Consider the following 17,885-nt stretch of genomic DNA (forward strand, 5'->3'; position numbering starts at 1 on the left):
TTTTGTCTGTACTTTGTGAACTGTTCATATTTTTTCGGAACCATTGTGATACTATGAGAGCTTTGAATGATGTATTTGGTATGGGATCATGATTTTTAAAGTACATTTGAGGTAGATGACACTATTGAAATGAACAGAGAATTTTTTTAGGTTTTAACATTATTGGAGAAAGCTACGATGATTTTGAGATTTGGCTGAGGTTTTATGATATTATTACGACGACTATGTGTATTATGCTGTTGCCATATGTTTATGATCACTAAGCTGATGCTATATGAGTTATTTGATTATGCTACGTATCTGTTATGATGAAATATTGAAGAAGTGTCGACGAATATTTATATGTGTAATAAGGTAAGTAGTAATGAATAGTGGTTAGGGACTCTGACTTGTGAAAAAGGATGTTGGAAACCAAGAATCGTACTTTAAGAGTTATGAAATGTGTGTAAATACGTAAATGTATCACAATGCCGGCGAAAATTTTTTTTGGACACTGTTATATTCATAAGATTTTGTATCTACACATTTGCAACGCAAATTCTCGACTTCTGAAATTTTTTATATGAGATTGCCACTGTAGCGGAAACTGCTGTCGTGAATATTTCCGTAAGAAAGTTAAGTGACCACCTACATGTAATGCGTCGTGGGCACCCAGCTGTGTCAGATGCCTGGAGAAAAAGCCATTAGTGCGTGCCTTTTTCAGAGGCACAGGTAGAAAAGAAAAAAAAAGGGAGGCCATTATCCTCGCTATTGACATTCCTTTGTAGAAAGCACCGCAAATACGACACGCTCATTACTTGGAAAGATACTTACATCTGCACACCTGATTAGGACAAGTGTCTATCTATGAGAATTGAGAGAATTTCTACTAACTTATGAAATGCCTCATGACTACTGAATGATTATTTTATGCTTTACTTTGTACATAGTTGCTTATTTCATTTGATATCTGGTTTCCAGCTGTCTTGCAGCATTGGTTTCATGAAATAAAATTAAATGCATTTGCTAATGTGAACACTTTCTGTCAACAGATCTATTAAATAATAATTTTATGACCCACATTCTTCGAAAAAGCAGCTCTTGGAATGGAAAGAACAATAAGAAGGGACTAATAACAGTAACTGCATATATCATTTTCTTTTCAAGTACTTGGTAATTTCTTTTGTAGAAATAGTTGTGGTGCACCACTTTAATTACATAGACATTAAGATGTGATTATACATTTCCCTTGTCTGCATTGTTATCTTTAGTGTACTATTTTTTCTACTTGACCTATGTCATGTTTAGGTATATGTTATTGCATTTACTGCTGCTGTTTGCCAGGCATAATGTTTCTGAATTTGACTTTGTATTACGCTGTTAAGCTAGTTTTAGTACAGATTTATTTTTCTTGTTTGCTGCTCAATGCGTAATATTAGTTGTAATATTGCTGCTTGCTTGGCCAATTTGAATATTTTGTCATTGCTGTTTGTGTTAATTGTTTTGTGCTGCTGCATTGCCTCATTCCTTAGTTTAGCATCTGAGCTCAGTAGATTTAAGTTAGCTTAGGAGGGGGTAGACTATATAAGAGAATGAGTTGCGATGAATTGGAAGAAATGCATTGAGAAGTTTTACGATAAAAAGTACAGAAAGCAGGTATAGATAACACTTTTTGAAATAATGAAGAACGAAGGGAGATCTCCATGAAGTAAAGAAAGTTTTGTTTGCAAGATACTGCAGTAAAACAAACCCGGTCCTTTCCCTTTCTGTTATTCCGCTATGTGTTTGTGTACTCTGGTATATTTGTGTTTTTCCTGTCTTTATGTGTTTAGCTATTGAGAGCTATGTTGTAGAATTTTTCTAATACATGTTATTTACATTGTAAAGATGTTTAGACATTATTTATCTGTTCTGTTTTGTTGCTCATATATGAAGGTGATGTTTCAAAAGTTATTCTGATCTTTTCTGTATGTACTCATGTCATAATTCCTGTAACACTGATGTATATGTTATTTCTATTCTTTCGTAAAGCCTGTATTACTACATATTTTATCTGTATTGTTATGTTTTTAATGATGTATTTTGTACCTTTGTAATTGTATTCTCATGTTATAATATTGTAATTGACACCAGTTCATCAAATTAAGTAACTTGTAAGCATTCATTTCACTGCACACATTTCTGTTGGTCATAGTAATGGACAATATGTGAGAAGTAGGGACCGATAGTGTTTGCACATGTGTTAGTAATTCAGCAAGGGATTGGATAACAGCATTGTTGGTTCTAAGGACATTTCAAAAAAAAATTTTGTGAGTGCACAAGTGGTGGTTCATGGACTTGCTATATTGTCCACAAGACTCTTCTATGGTGATTGTGCACCTGCACAGTCGCAACAGATGGCTGCTAGCCATCTCTACAAGGACTGAAGTGGGTCTGCACCTTTGATGGCCCACCAATACCATTATTTCTACAAGGACTGCACTGGGTCTTCACCTCTGGTGGCCCACCAATAACATAATCTCTACCAGGACTACAGTGGGTCTACTCTGTGATGACCTACCTACCAATATTCTTCAAAACTTCGACTGACTCTGCTGTGGGTTTGCTCTGTTGTGGCCCATTACCTGTCTGCATGTCAAGAGTCAGCACTGTCTTTCCGTTGGAAGGACAACACTACTTCTTCAAGACTGCATGGAAATCCACTACTTCTGTGTGCAATTTCTTTTACTAATGAGACTTTGCGAAAAAAACCTGTAATTACTACTGTGATGAACGATCAGGACTGTCTTTATGGACTGTGAGAAAATTTTAGCTTTTGACCAACAGTGTATCAATAAGTGTGTGCATTTGATATCTTTGTTATTGTAATTATGAAAAATTTTATCAAATCATTATTGGCCACTGCCCAAAACAATTTGTAAAATTTTTTGTGGGGAGCATGGGGGCTATGTAAGTAGGCTGTTTATGTTTTCTTATTTGCAACGTTACGTAGCGCTCTGTATGAAAATCACTGGCTGTGCTGTGTGCAGTCTGTGGCTAGTTTGCATTGTTGTCTGCCATTGTAGTGTTGGGTAGCGGCAGCTGGATGTTAACAGCGCGTAGCGTTACGCATTTGGACGTGAGCCGCCAGCAGTGATGGATGTGGGGAGAGAGATGGCGGAGTTTTGAAATTTGTAAGACTGTCATGAACTGCTATATATATTATGACTATTAAGGTAAATACAGTGTTTGTTCTGTATTAAAATCCTTCATTTGCTAACTATCCCTATCAGTAGTTAGTGCCTTCCGTAGTTTGATTCTTTTATTTAGCTGGCAGTAGCGGCGCTTGCTGTATTGCAGTAGTTCGAGTAACGAAGATTTTTGTGAGGTAAGTGATTTGTGAAAGGTATAGGTTACTGTTAGTCAGGGCCATTCTTTTGTAGGGATTACTGAAAGTCAGATTGCGTTGTGCTAAAAAAAATATTGTGTGTCAGTTTAAGCACAGTCATGTATAATTGTTCAAAGGGGACGTTTCACCATGTAAGTTTCATATAGAATACTAACACTATGATTCTGCTTTTACCAATCTGTTCTGATTATAATAGCACCAGCTGTCTTGACGTGGAGATCTGTAATTGGCTTAAAATGCGAACAAAAATTATTGCGACAACACTGCAATCGTCGCCAACAACTGAGAATCTATATCGAGTAATAACGATACTTACCGTATCAGGCATCTCGAAGGGAGTCGGAACGTCACTTTATGCGAAACTTACCTGGAAAGGAGAAAAAAGGTTGGATTAGTAGACGTGGATACAGTATTTCACGAGAGATAATTAGAACAATTTCTAATGACCCTCATAGCCAGTGTGACACAATGTCATATTCTACGGTAAATTAAGTGTTAATCAAGGCTCAGATTCTATTCTGATGACTGCTTACAAACTCTTTCCTTACACTTAAGAGCGGAAAACAATTAATGTAGTCCATTACTGTCTTGTATTGACGAATGTGGATCGACAGCTTCAAAGGAAAAGAATACTGAGACGCCACAGACTACCAGAATGAACCTAATATGTATCAGAATCAGATTCAGTCCTGTTTAGTGTCTTACAGTGCCTAAGGTTACTATGCACGTTTTCGTACGTCTGCGAAGCTTATCTGGAAATTTCACAAGCTCTATGAGTCGCGTGGGCTTCCACTGTTGGAAGACATACGCGCTCCGTCATTTCATAGAGTATGATAATGCATACACTATGTGATCAAAAGTATCCAGACACCTGGCTGTAAATAACATACAAGTTCGTGGCGTCCCCCATCGGTAATGCTGGAATTCAATATGGTGCTGGCCCACCCTTAGCCTTGATGACAGCTTCCACTCTCACAGCCATACGTTCAAACAGGCGCTGGAAGGATTCTTGGTGAATGGCAACCCATTCTTCACGGAGTGCTGCACTGAGGAGAGGTATAGATGTCGGTAGGTGAGGCCTGGCACGAAGTCGGCGTTCCAAAACATTCCAAAGTTGTTCTATAGGATTCAGGTCAGGGCTCTGTGCAGGCCAGTCCATTACAGGGATGCTATTGCCGTGTAACCACTCCGCCACAGGCCTTGCATTATGAACAGGTGCTCGAACGTGTTGAAAGATGCAATCGCCATGCCCGAATTGCTGTTCAACAGTGGTAAACAAGAAGGTACTTAAAACATCAATGTAGCCTGTGCTGCGATAGCGCCACGCAAAACAACAAGGGGTGCAAGCCCCCTCCATGAAAAACACAACTACACCATAACACCACCGCCTCCGAATTTTACTGTTGGCACCACACATGCTGGCAGATAACGTTCACCGGGCATTCGCCATACCCACACCCTGCCAACGAATCGCCACATTGTGTACCGTGATTCGTCACTCCACACAACGTCTTTACACTGTTCAGTCGTCCAATGTTTATGCTCCATACACCAAGCGAGGCGCCGTTTGGCACTTACAGGCGTGATGTGTGGCTTATGAGCAACCGCTCGACCATGAAATCCAAGTTTTCTCACCTCCCGCCTAACTGTCATAGTACTTACAGTGGATACTGATGCAGTTTGGATTTCCTGTGTGATGCTCTGGATGGATGTCTACCTATTACACATTATGACCCTCTTCTAACTGTCGGTGGTCTCTTGTCAGTCAACAGACGAGGTCGGCCTGTATGCTTTTGTGCTGTACGTGTCCCTGCACGTTTCCACTTCACTATCACATCGGAAATAGGGGACCTAGGGAAATTTAGGAGTGTGGAAATCTGGCGCACAGACGTATGACATAAGGGCACTCTATCACCTGACTACGTTCGATGTCCGTGAGATCCGAGGAATGCCCCATACTGCCCTCTCAAGATGTATAATGATTACTGAGGCCGCCGATATGGAGTACCTGCCAGTAGGTGGCAGCACAATGCACCTAATATGAAGAACGTATGTTTTGGGGGTGTCCGAGTACTTTTGATCACGTGGTGCACATCTGTACGTAAGCATCCAAGACGATCGGTATATCTTTGAGTCCCTTAATCGAGAGAACAATTGTCTTGGAAGCAGACTTCGGAATAGGAACTAGGTTCCGTCAACTGCGCGGAATACATACGACTTTAAGTATACTAGTGGGCATCTCCAAAGATGTGACCGAAAACAATGGATAGGGTGAGCATAAACCTTTCACGAAACCAAAAATTTATTTCTAAGGACTTATGCTGGATATATCTATGCGGTTTCGTACAAATAGTAGCTTAATACAAAGAATTTTTACGCTTTTTTAACTGATACACTTCCACGCTTTTTCCATATGCTGCGCGTATAATGTCCAAGGGTTGCCGAATTTATCTCAATGTCTTTCCTAACGTCTCTTCCGTCACCACCTCTACAACATCTCGTATTCATGCCGTAAGAGTTTGTACAGGAATAATAATTGGTGAAATAAACACTTAATAATTAATGTAACCCCAACCAAATAACTCAAGAGGGGTTATGTCTGATAAACGTGACCATGATGTTAGACTGTCCTTACTAATACGTACTCTATCACTACTCCTGAACGAGAGAGAGAGAGAGAGAGAGAGAGAGAGAGAGAGAGAGAGAGAGAGAGAGAAAGTGTGTTCAGAAGAACTTCAGTAGTTAAGCTACTATTTTCAATGAACCACACAGCCATGTGGAGTTAAACGAACACCATAGCTGTACTAGCGTAGTAGTTTAGAATAAAACTTCGTGCTCACCATGTACTTCCTTGTAGCAATGACAGAGATTAGTAAACATAATGACTCAAATGACACTGTACAGGCTGTGTAGGATCTATGTACTCTGCACTGTAACATACACTTTCGCTGCAGTCAGACTAACAACTCACGCCGGTCGTGGTGACCGAGCGGTTCTACGTGCTACAGTCTGGAAGTGTGCGACCGCTACGGTCACAGGTTCGAATCCTGCCTCGGGCATGGATGTGTGTGATGTCCTTAGGTTAGTTAGGTTTAAGTTGTTCTAAGTTCTAGGAGACTGATGACCTTAGAAGTTAAGTCCCATAGTGCTGAGAGCCATTTGAACCATTTTTTAACAACTAACTCGTGAAATGAAAGGAAGAAATTTACGCTGATTCGAATGAGAAACAGACGTCTACTCCTACTAGGAAACCTTTAATAATGCTCCAAGATAAAATAAATTGAAATGTGCGTTGGGTATCACAGCTTATTGTCGGGAAGGGAGTACCATAAAATGAAAATTTGACTCGATAAAAGCCCGTATATTCTGTCGTAACCCACGTTAAGAATAAATACAACTCATCGTATTCATTTGGGGAAAATGCGCTGCAAATGTGCACTCAAACGAACTGAAACATGACAAATGACTGAAAATAAATAATACAATCCTGGAAATTGAAATAAGAACACCGTGAATTCATTGTCCCAGGAAGGGGAAACTTTATTGACACATTCCTGGGGTCAGATACATCACATGATCACACTGATAGAACCACAGGCACATAGACACAGGCAACAGAGCATGCACAATGTCGGCACTAGTACAGCGTATATCCACCTTTCGCAGCAATGCAGGCTGCTATTCTCCCATGGAGACGATCGTAGAGATGCTGGATGTAGTCCTGTGGAACGGCTTGCCATGCCATTTCCACCTGGCGCCTCAGTTGGACCAGCGTTCGTGCTGGACGTGCAGACCGCGTGAGACGACGCTTCATCCAGTCCCAAACATGCTCAATGGGGGACAGATCCGGAGATCTTGCTGGCCAGGGTAGTTGACTTACACCTTCTAGAGCACGTTGGGTGGCACGGGATACATGCGGACGTGCATTGTCCTGTTGGAACAGCAAGTTCCCTTGCCGGTCTAGGAATGGTACAACGATGGGTTCGATGACGGTTTGGATGTACCGTGCACTATTCAGTGTCCCCTCGACGATCACCAGTGGTGTACGGCCAGTGTAGGAGATCGCTCCCCACACCATGATGCCGGGTGTTGGCCCTGTGTGCCTCGGTCGTATGCAGTCCTGATTGTGGCGCTCACCTGCACGGCTCCAAACACGCATACGACCATCATTGGCACCAAGGCAGAAGCGACTCTCATCGCTGAAGACGACACGTCTCCATTCGTCCCTCCATTCACGCCTGTCGCGACACCACTGGAGGCGGGCTGCACGATGTTGGGGCGTGAGCGGAAGACGGCCTAAAGGTGTGCGGGACCGTAGCCCAGCTTCATGGAGACGGTTGCGAATGGTCCTCGCCGATACCCCAGGAGCAACAGTGTCCCTAATTTGCTGGGAAGTGGCGGTGCGGTCCCCTACAGCACTGCGTAGGATCCTACGGTCTTGGCGTGCATCCGTGCGTCGCTGCGGTCCGGTCCCAGGTCGACGGGCACGTGCACCTTCCGCCGACCACTGGCGACAACATCGATGTACTGTGGAGACCTGACGCCCCACGTGTTGAGCAATTCGGCGGTACGTCCACCCGGCCTCCCGCATGCCCACTATACGCCCTCGCTCAAAGTCCGTCAACTGCACATACGGTTCACGTCCACGCTGTCGCGGCATGCTACCAGTGTTAAAGACTGCGATGGAGCTCCGTATGCCACGGCAAACTGGCTGACACTGACGGCGGCGGTAGACAAATGCTGCGCAGCTAGCGCCATTCGACGGCCAACACCGCGGTTCCTGGTGTGTCCGCTGTGCCGTGCGTGTGATCATTGCTTGTACAGCCCTCTCGCAGTGTCCGGAGCAAGTATGGTGGGTCTGACACACCGGTGTCAATGTGTTCTTTTTTCCATTTCCAGGAGTGTATAACTGGGATCAGAGATATCTGCGGAACACACATGCACTGTTATTTCTTAATGCTATAACAACTTCGTGTCGGCGAGAACGAGTAAAGATGGTCGTCTTCGATTCAACAGGGGAAAAGGACCCTAAAGCTATTTGAAGAAAAAAGAAAATGATGGCAGTGCAAGTACTTCCTGACCATGTGCAGCTGCGTTCGCTGCAGATAATATCATAACGTGTTAGGTAGATTATTTCCACGCAAATGCGGTTAAACCATCACTAGCATTTGTAGACATACTGGCTCCAACAAATCGAAGAGTTCTGAAACGAAAATCATAAAGAATGCTTTTCAGTTACCATGGTGGCTGAAAAAGGAACTATATGATGGACATTAAAGAGACTCAAACCACAGTACCGGCGTGGCATCGACACATACATACATGTCAACAACTGAACAAGTCTAGACGAATACAGCTAAGCAAGTCAGAGTGAGATTGTCATCCTGCACTCCTAAGTAGGACTGCAGCTGATAGCAATCGCTACCTCAGCGACTGAAGCACTATATCTGGTATCGAAATTGAATACAGGGGCTAAGTCGGTAGTGGCTCTCAAATCCCATGAAAAGTTCTCTGTTTGTCACTCCACGATTCTATCACGATCGTGAAACCTCCCACGACGAGTGATATGACACAGAGACACTCATATACAGTGGGCACTCTCCATCTTTGTCATATTACTAGAAGAGTAGCCGGTGTTGCCCCAGTATGTATTTATTGCAGTCTTCTGTTAGCCCATATCTACCTCCTGCCCCTCTCCTTGTCCATCTCCTCCTCCGTCCTTTCTCTATCCATCTTCTCATCAGCCCCTTTCCTTTCTGTGTCTGTCTCCTCTCTCCTTTCTCTGTGCATTTCCTCCTCTTCCCTTTCTCTGTGCATCTACTCCCCTTCCCTTTCTCTGTGCATTTACTGCTCTTCCCTTTCTCTGTATATCTACTCCTCTCCCCTCCCTCTGTCTATTTCCGTCTCCCTTATCTCTGTGAATATCGTCCTTCTCCCACACGTGCAAGTCTTTTCCTCCCCCTCACTTTCTGTCCATTTCCTCGCCCCCCCCCCTTTCTCTCTCCACGCTAGCAGTCTCACTACAATACGAGGATGGTGGTTCTTAGCCCTATAGTATTTCTTTCCAGACTGTAACTAATACTGTATGTCTACTAAATTTCATTGAAATCGTTTCAGGAGTTTAGGATGAGCTTTTCACCCGTGGCGTTACCCGCATACACACGTGTCAAATATATTTCACGTATATTAAACATATTTCACGCGTATTTGTGCACAAATTACACCGTTATGTCTAGCGGAATACGTCCTGCAATTTAATTTTCACATAGCTCAATGTTTATAATGCCGTGTCTCCCGAACTACGTGCTGTACAATGATATACTTTTGCAGGGACGTTCAGTGGTATTTGTGCCTACTGTCCGCGAAATGCGTCGTGAATAGAGTTAATACTAGAGAAGTAACAAATTAAAACGTCATGCATTATGCAGCAGTTTCTCACGCATCTCAGTGTCTATGACGCCATAACCGAGGCCTACGAGAAAGACAAGCCGCGGCGCGTACGTCACGAAGGTAGTCCCACGCTCGCTCACTCGCTCAAACCAGCAGACAAACTACGTTTCTGCACCTGTTGTCCGTACAAACGAAAACTGAATCTCCTACTGGAATCCGCTATTATGGAATATTACTGTTATTACTCCTATAGTGATGGGAAGTCCATGGGCCTACTTATAAATTGTTAAGGCTGTACTGGCGTACAATAAAATAAAATCATGCTAAAATTATCATCAACAGCATAAGGCACCACTTCCAGCACGTAATGAGTACTGTTAAGCAGAAGAGACTAAATGCTACAAAGAAGCCTGTTAGACCATTTACATCGAGTATTGATATTAAATTAAAATTTGCTGTAGTGCTGTTTATCATCAAGATTTCATAATAGCAGACTCCAGTGGAAGATTAAATTCTCGTTAGTACTTACACGCCCAAATGGGAGTTAATAGGTTTAGAAACTCATTTTGTATGCTGAGCTGAGCAAGCGAGAGAGTTCAGGACTATCTTCGTGACGTACGCGCCGCGGCCTTCCTCGTGGGCCTCGTCCTGAACTAAGGGTCGTACAGCTATGCAATTTTGTTTGGCACATTCGGTGGTGTATGTGAATACTGTCTCCAAAATGCGTCGTAAATGCATCTGGTAGTAAAGAAGCAACAAACAAAAACCTCATGCTTCACGTGGAAGGTTTATTGCAGGAACAGTGAAAATGTAGTAAGCGATAAACTTTTTTCCTTCATCCCACTCTCTCTGTCCATCTCCTCCTTCACCTCCTCTTGTTGGAATCGTCAGGGAAAAAAAGCTTACTGAAGGTTTCAAATTATATGATGAGTTTGTCGCAGATCACTAAGCGGTCTCATTCTCAAATACGCTACTGGATGACTTTAGTGTGGATATTCGCGCGTCGTGGGATACACTGCTTTTTCACTCCCACCCTTTGATATGCGGGTGGTTTTTACTCCCACAGTGATTCTTTCTACACAGTAAGTGATGTGTATACTACGTTTGGTTAAAATCGATCCATTGGTTCAGTAGGAGACGTGGAGCACACATACATAATACGTACACCCATTTTTATAATTTCTATGAGTTAATCTGCTAAGAATTATGTGCAGAAGGCGAAAATGTCGCTGAAACATGTCAGTGTACATATAACGTAAAATGGTGCATTTTGTATCTCTCTTCTATAGGGAATACACAGAAAACCTATCTTAAATATTACAACAAATGAAATAATAATGAATGAAAATTTCGTTAGATAGTCCACACCGTGCATTCGGTGAACGTCTCTTAAATATGTTTGAAGTATCATATTTACACCTCATTTCTCTGTTGAAGTACACTGTTGCAGAATGAAAACTGTAAGCTGATGAAAAATACATTTCACTTGCTGGAAGAGTGATTTGTTGTTTCGAGCAGTGTACTGTGTCAGCCGTCATTACACGCGTACCAGCCACGCGGAACGGCCGCGTGGTTCGAGGCGCCATGTCATAGATTGTGCGGCCCCTCCCACCACAGGTTCGAGTCCTCCCTTGGGCATTAGTGTGTGTGTGTGTGTCGTTCTTAGCATAAGTTACTTTAATTAGTGTGTAAGTGTAGTGACCGATGACCTCAGCGGTTTGGTCCCTGAGGAATTCACGCACACGGGCGTGCCAGGAATACGTCAACTGCCATGACTGGTAGAACTGACACACCTAATTATTTTTTCGTTTTCAATTCTGTACATACAGATTTTGATGGAGTTTATCAATTTTCAACTACTTTCATGACATATCTTCGAAAATTTAACTACTAACTAGCGAGATTTCGTAACATATAACGTATGACTCTCCTAGTTAAGCAGTGTTTTATGTTTAACATGTCAATTGAAAGTTAGGTGACTCTTGTACTTCTGTCTCACTTTTGTCCGATGAAAAGTGAAACAGTATATAATTTAGAGAATTATATAATCCTTTCCATAAAGTAAAAGGAAATATATATATAAACATTTTGTATTTTATATCTTCCTATTCACTTTACTAGCACATTTTTATTGAAGCTATACCAATATAATAGTTACACCTCTTTCTGCTTCCACTAAAAGAATTCAGATAAATCAGGAATTACTTTAAATGGAAGTGGTTTCTTCTTTTAATATTTAGCACTGGAGTAAGACTAAGAAATTTACTTTTCTCAAAGAGAAATATGTGGTGTCACCGCCAGACACCACACTTGCTAGGTGGTAGCCTTTAAATCGGCAGCGGTCCATTAGTATACGTCGGACCCGCGTGTCGCCACTGTCAGTGATAGCAGACCGAGCGCCACCACACGGCAGGTCTAGAGAGACGTACTGGCACTCGCCCCAGTTGTACAGCCGACTTAGACAGAGATGGATCACTGACAACCACGCTCTCATTTGCCGAGACGATAGTTAGCATAGCCTTCAGTTACGTCATTTGCTACGACCTAGCAAGGCGCCATAGCATTTGATATTATTTTATATTGTGGTTATAACATGTACAGTCAAGAGAGATGTTCTACAATTGTGGATTAAAGTTAAGTATTACATCAACTACGTACTTTATTTGCTACTATTAATTCCTTTAACTGTTCCAGGCCTCACGCCAATCTGCGTGAGCTTAACGCGTGCCTTTCGGCTTCCTCTCATTGTGACTTGGCTGTCTTGCCAAGTCACTACAAAATATCGATGTAGTATTTATTTTAAAAGAAAGGCAGCCCACGATAACTAGATTTTTAATAATTTTTAAACGTCTCACGAAGAGCCGAAAGAAAGGAAGCAAATGATATGTCGATTGGTTCCTCTAACCGGCACTGGTTATCTCAGCATGCATTCAGATCAGACTCAAATTTTGCTAATATCGTTTCCAGCTATTACATCGGAACACTGCAGTTAGATGGATTCCAACGGTGTATGAGAATTACACCATTGGGAGGTTGGATTTGGTGGAAGCGTCGGGCTTGCACCCGGATACCAGTTTCGAATAAGATGTTCATTGTAGTAAAATATTTATTACAGTAAATGTTCGCCATTCGTAAACAGAGTTTACTGAAGTGCCTTTATATCATTGGTTTTCACTGATTTCATCTACAAGGTGTTACAAAAAGGTACGGCCAAACTTTCAGGAAACATTCCTCACACACAAATAAAGAAAAGATGTTATGTGGACATGTGTCCGGAAACGCTTAATTTCCATGTTAGAGCTCATTTTAGTTTCGTCAGTATGTACTGTACTTCCTCGATTCACCGCCAGTTGGCCCAATTGAAGGAAGGTAATGTCGACTTCGGTGATTGTGTTGACATGCGACTCATTGCTCTACAGTACTAGCATCAAGCACATCAGTACGTAGCATCAACAGGTTAGTGTTCATCACGAACGTGGTTTGCAGTCAGTGCAATGTTTACAAAAGCGGAGTTGGCAGATGCCCATTTGATGTATGGATTAGCACGGAGCAATAGCCGTGGCACGGTACGTTTGTATCGAGACAGATTTCCGGAACGAAGGTATCCCGTCAGGAAGACGTTCGAAGCAATTGATCGGCGTCTTAGGGAGCACGGAACATTCCAGCCTATGACTCGCAGCTGGGGAAGACCTAGAACGACGAGGACACCTGCAATGGACGAGGCAATTCTTCGTGCAGTTGACGATAACCCTAATGTCAGCGTCAGAGAAGTTGCTGCTGTACAAGGTAACGTTGACCACGTCACTGTATGGAGAGTGCTACGGGAGAACCAGTTGTTTCCGTACCATGTACAGCTTGTGCAGGCACTATCAGCAGCTGATTGGCCTCCACGGGTACACTTCTGCGAATGGTTCATCCAACAATGTGTCAATCCTCATTTCAGTGCAAATGTTCTCTTTACGGATGAGGCTTCATTCCAACGTGATCAAATTGTAAATTTTCACAATGAACATGTGTGGGCTGGCGAGAATCCGCACGCAATTGTGCAATCACGTCATCATCACAGATTTTCTGTGAACGTTAGGGCAGGCATTGTTGATGATGTCTTGATTGGGCCCCATGTTCTTCCACCTACGCTCAATGGAGCACGTTATCATGATTTCATACGGGATACTCTATCTGTGCTGCTAGAACATGTGACTTTACAAGTACGACACAACATGTGATTCATGCACGATGGAGCTCCTGCACATTTCAGTCGAAGTGTTCGTACGCTTCTCAACAACAGATTCGGTGACCGATGGATTGGTAGAGGCGGACCAATTCCATGGCCTCCACGCTCTCCTGACCTCAACCCTCTTGACTTTCATTTATGGGGGCATTTGAAAGCTCTTGTCTACGCAACACCGGTACCAAATGTACAGACTCTTCGTGCTCGTATTGTGGACGGCTGTGATACAATACGCCATTCTCCAGGGTTGCATCAGCGCATCAGGGGTTCCATGCGACGGAGGGTGGATGCATGTATCCTCGCTAACGGAGGACATTTTGATCATTTCCTGTAACAAAGTGTTTGAAGTCACGCTGGTACGTTCTGTTGCTGTGTGTTTCCATTCCATGATTAATGTGATTTGAAGAGAACTAATAAAATGAGCTCTAACATGGGAAGTAAGAGTTTCCGGACACATGTCCACATAACATATTTTCTTTCTTTGTGTGTGAGGAATGTTTCCTGAAAGTTCGGCCGTACCTTTTTGTAACACCCTGTATACCTATTACATTCATTTCGTATCAGTGAATATAGTTCATCTGGTATATTTTCCTTGTGGTACTGTGAGGGTAGGCCACACGAACCTTCGTCATATCACTTACTCTGGAGATCCTATTCGAGAATGCAGAGCCACCAGTGACTGGAAGTAATATGAGGAAATGTAAGTGACAATGAAAGTGTGATTCAGACGTAGAGACAATCTAAAGGTCAAGTTGACTGCTCTCGATAAGCCGGGAATGTAGGCTCAAGTCTCGAGCTGACAAAAAAACTCTCATACAAAACCATGCGTGGACGGCAGAATGAGCTGATCTCCTTATTGGCCTTGCTGCGAGCACGGCGCATATTAGCCTTTGCATCCGTAGTGGCAGCTAGGGCGATCGAGATCTCAAAATGGGGCAAATGGCTCTGAGCACTATGTGACTTAACATCTGAGGTCATCAGTCCACTAGAACTTAGAACTACTTAAACCTAACTGACATAAGGACATCACACACATCCATGCCCCAGGCAGGATTCGAACCTGCGACTGTAGCGGTCGCGCCGTACCAGACTGAAGCGCCTAGAACCGCTCGGCCACTTCGGGCGGCCCCAAGATTTCCTCTTACGTCTTACCCTAGCAGCTATGCACACCACCTCTACTGGCATAGTGGATGAAATGTCTGAAGGGATGAATGGTTCAAAGTTGTGTTTAATGATTAGAATAGGGGCGGAAGTCAGGTGGCAATGAATCGTAAAATTATTGATGGAATAACATGAGGATGGGCAGATTCTGCTTTTCTCGTCAGAGATGATCGTTTGCCACTTCTGCCTCGGGCAGGAGAGCGGAAACTATCATCCAGCGATATACAGAAGCAAAAGTGGGCTTCATTCTATTAGGATCCACGTATTTCAATGACTACAGATGACGGTGCTCGTAAAGGTAACACTGTGAAGTGTAGGATACACTGAAATTCACTTTTGTTGCTACTCAGCCTCCTCTTCAAGGTATGTGTCAACGCCACTGGCCAGTTGAATGACAATATCTATATCTGTAGTGTTCGTGTGTGTATGTGTGTGTGTGTATGTGTGTGTGTGTGTGTGTTTTCAGCTCGAGGGCGCTCTTCGTCGAGTGTATTAGCGTCGTACATGGTCAGCAATACTCCCGGACTCATTGTGATCTCAGTTGTAAATAGTGTTCATGACTCTCTACCAAGAGGAGATTCTACACCTACTTAAATACTCCGCAAAGCAGGGTACGGTTCTTGGTGGAAGGTACCACGTACCAATACCAGTCATTTCGTATTCTGTTCCACTCGCCAAATATAGTGAGGCAGAAACGAGTTCCTGGAAGTCTCTGTATGAGCCATAATTTCCGTTACCTTCGCAGTCATTACGTGAAATGTACGTTGGGGACAGCAGAATCGTTCTGCAGTCGGCCTCAAATTTCGGTTCTCTAAATTTCCTTAATAGTGCTTTCGACTCCACTGTCATAATTTCCATGCAAGACTGCAGCATAACATTGTATTTTCAGGAAATAATACATGATAGTGAAATTTTCTAAAGCAATCTCTCCACAGCAGTGATCGTAAAATTCTAAACAATCACCAGGAACAAGTTTTATAATAAGTGAATAAACCATTATCTTGTGGAGCTACCGTTTCATGGTGATCGTTTTCCACTATCCACTTGTGTAGAATTATAACAGGGAATAGAACAAGCAATGGTCTACTGCGTAAGTGAAAAGAGTTGTTAGTTCTCAAATGTTACACGGGTGTCTGTCGTCAGACTACTGTAGATAATCCGCCAGGCAACAAATTCAAGTAACAGACGCCGTCATCCAAATGAAAGCCAACTGCAGCGGTGTAGTAGTGACCAGCTAGGTTTATTTCACAACGACTGCTGGCATACACCAACAAAAAGACCGTACAAACTCATTCAAACAGTTATCTTCCGTTCATTTATTACCAATATCCTCCATCAGAAGATATAAATAAACTTGGAATAATTTGGAAGGAGTGAGTAGCATGAACGACAAATTACGTCAGTTTTCATGAGATATGCTGGAATATGTAAATTTTGCCTCAGTTTCCCTAAGTATTAACTCTTATGAACTGCAGTATGACGAATATTTGCTAACATGATACCAGAGCTCGTCTTTTGGAAGGGAGGCAACACATGCGCATCATGCTCCTTATCAGCACATACACGGTCCAGTCACATTAATGTGACCACCGCCTACGTTCGATGTCAGCCAGCAATAATCATTGACAGACTTTAGGTGGCAGCATTGGCAGTGAAGGGGTTATAAATCGTGTTCAGGGGAAGCCAAAAACTGTGCAGTCGTTGTCCTAATGCGGAAACGAAGCTATTTATCTGACGTCCAAAAGAGCACGATCATTCGCTTTCGGGGAAAAGGCTAAGTTTTTAGACTGTTTGCGTGCCACAAAGTTTTTAGACTGTTTGCGTGCCACAGTGGTTAAAGTATACCGTGCATGGCAAAATAGTGCTATCGAAAAGCGGTGCCAATACCACTGTGGTGACTGGGTGTTGTGTGCTGTCATTAGGTTAGTTAGGTTTAAGTATTTCTAAGTTCTAGGGGACTGATGACCATAGATGTTAAGTCCCATAGTGCTCAGAGCCATTTGAACCACTGTGGTGTACCACGAGGCACAGATGACAGAGATGAATGACAGCTGTGGAGATGTGTGCGGGCGAATAGACGTGCAACTGTTGAGTAACTCCCCGCCCTGTGAACCAAGGGGCTACCAACAGTGTCTAAAAAATGGTTCAAATGGCTCTGAGCACTATGGGACCTAACATCTATGGTCATCAGTCTCCTAGAACTTAGAACTACTTAAACCTAACTAACCTAAGGACATCACACAACACCCAGTCATCACGAGGCAGAGAAAATCCCTGACCCCGCCGGGAATCGAACCCGGGAACCCGGGCGCGGGAAGCGAGAACGCTACCGCACGACCACGAGCTGTTGAGTGTCTCCTCAACCGCTGTTCAGCGAACGTTGCTGTGCACGGGACTCTGCAGCAGGCTTCTGGTTATGTACCCACGCCCACTAGTCCTCATCGGCGACGAAGGCTTGAATTTGTACACCAGTACAGGACGTCCATCGCGTGGTGACAGATGGTCTCTTCAGACGAATCATTTTTTATGCTCCATCGTACAGATTTCCGTTGGCTTGTACGATGCAAACGTCTGAAAGCAAACAACCTTTTACCAGGAGATCGTTACCATCTGAGGAATGTCTTCGTGGCATTCTCTAGGTGATCTCGTAATTCAGCAAGGCACAATTGATCAACACAAGTGTGCATCTATCGTTGGGGACGATGCTCATTTCAACACCCTGTTTGTTTCTCCTCA

Source organism: Schistocerca serialis, chromosome 3 (assembly GCF_023864345.2).
Source record: "Schistocerca serialis cubense isolate TAMUIC-IGC-003099 chromosome 3, iqSchSeri2.2, whole genome shotgun sequence".
NCBI classification, from domain to species: domain Eukaryota; kingdom Metazoa; phylum Arthropoda; class Insecta; order Orthoptera; family Acrididae; genus Schistocerca; species Schistocerca serialis.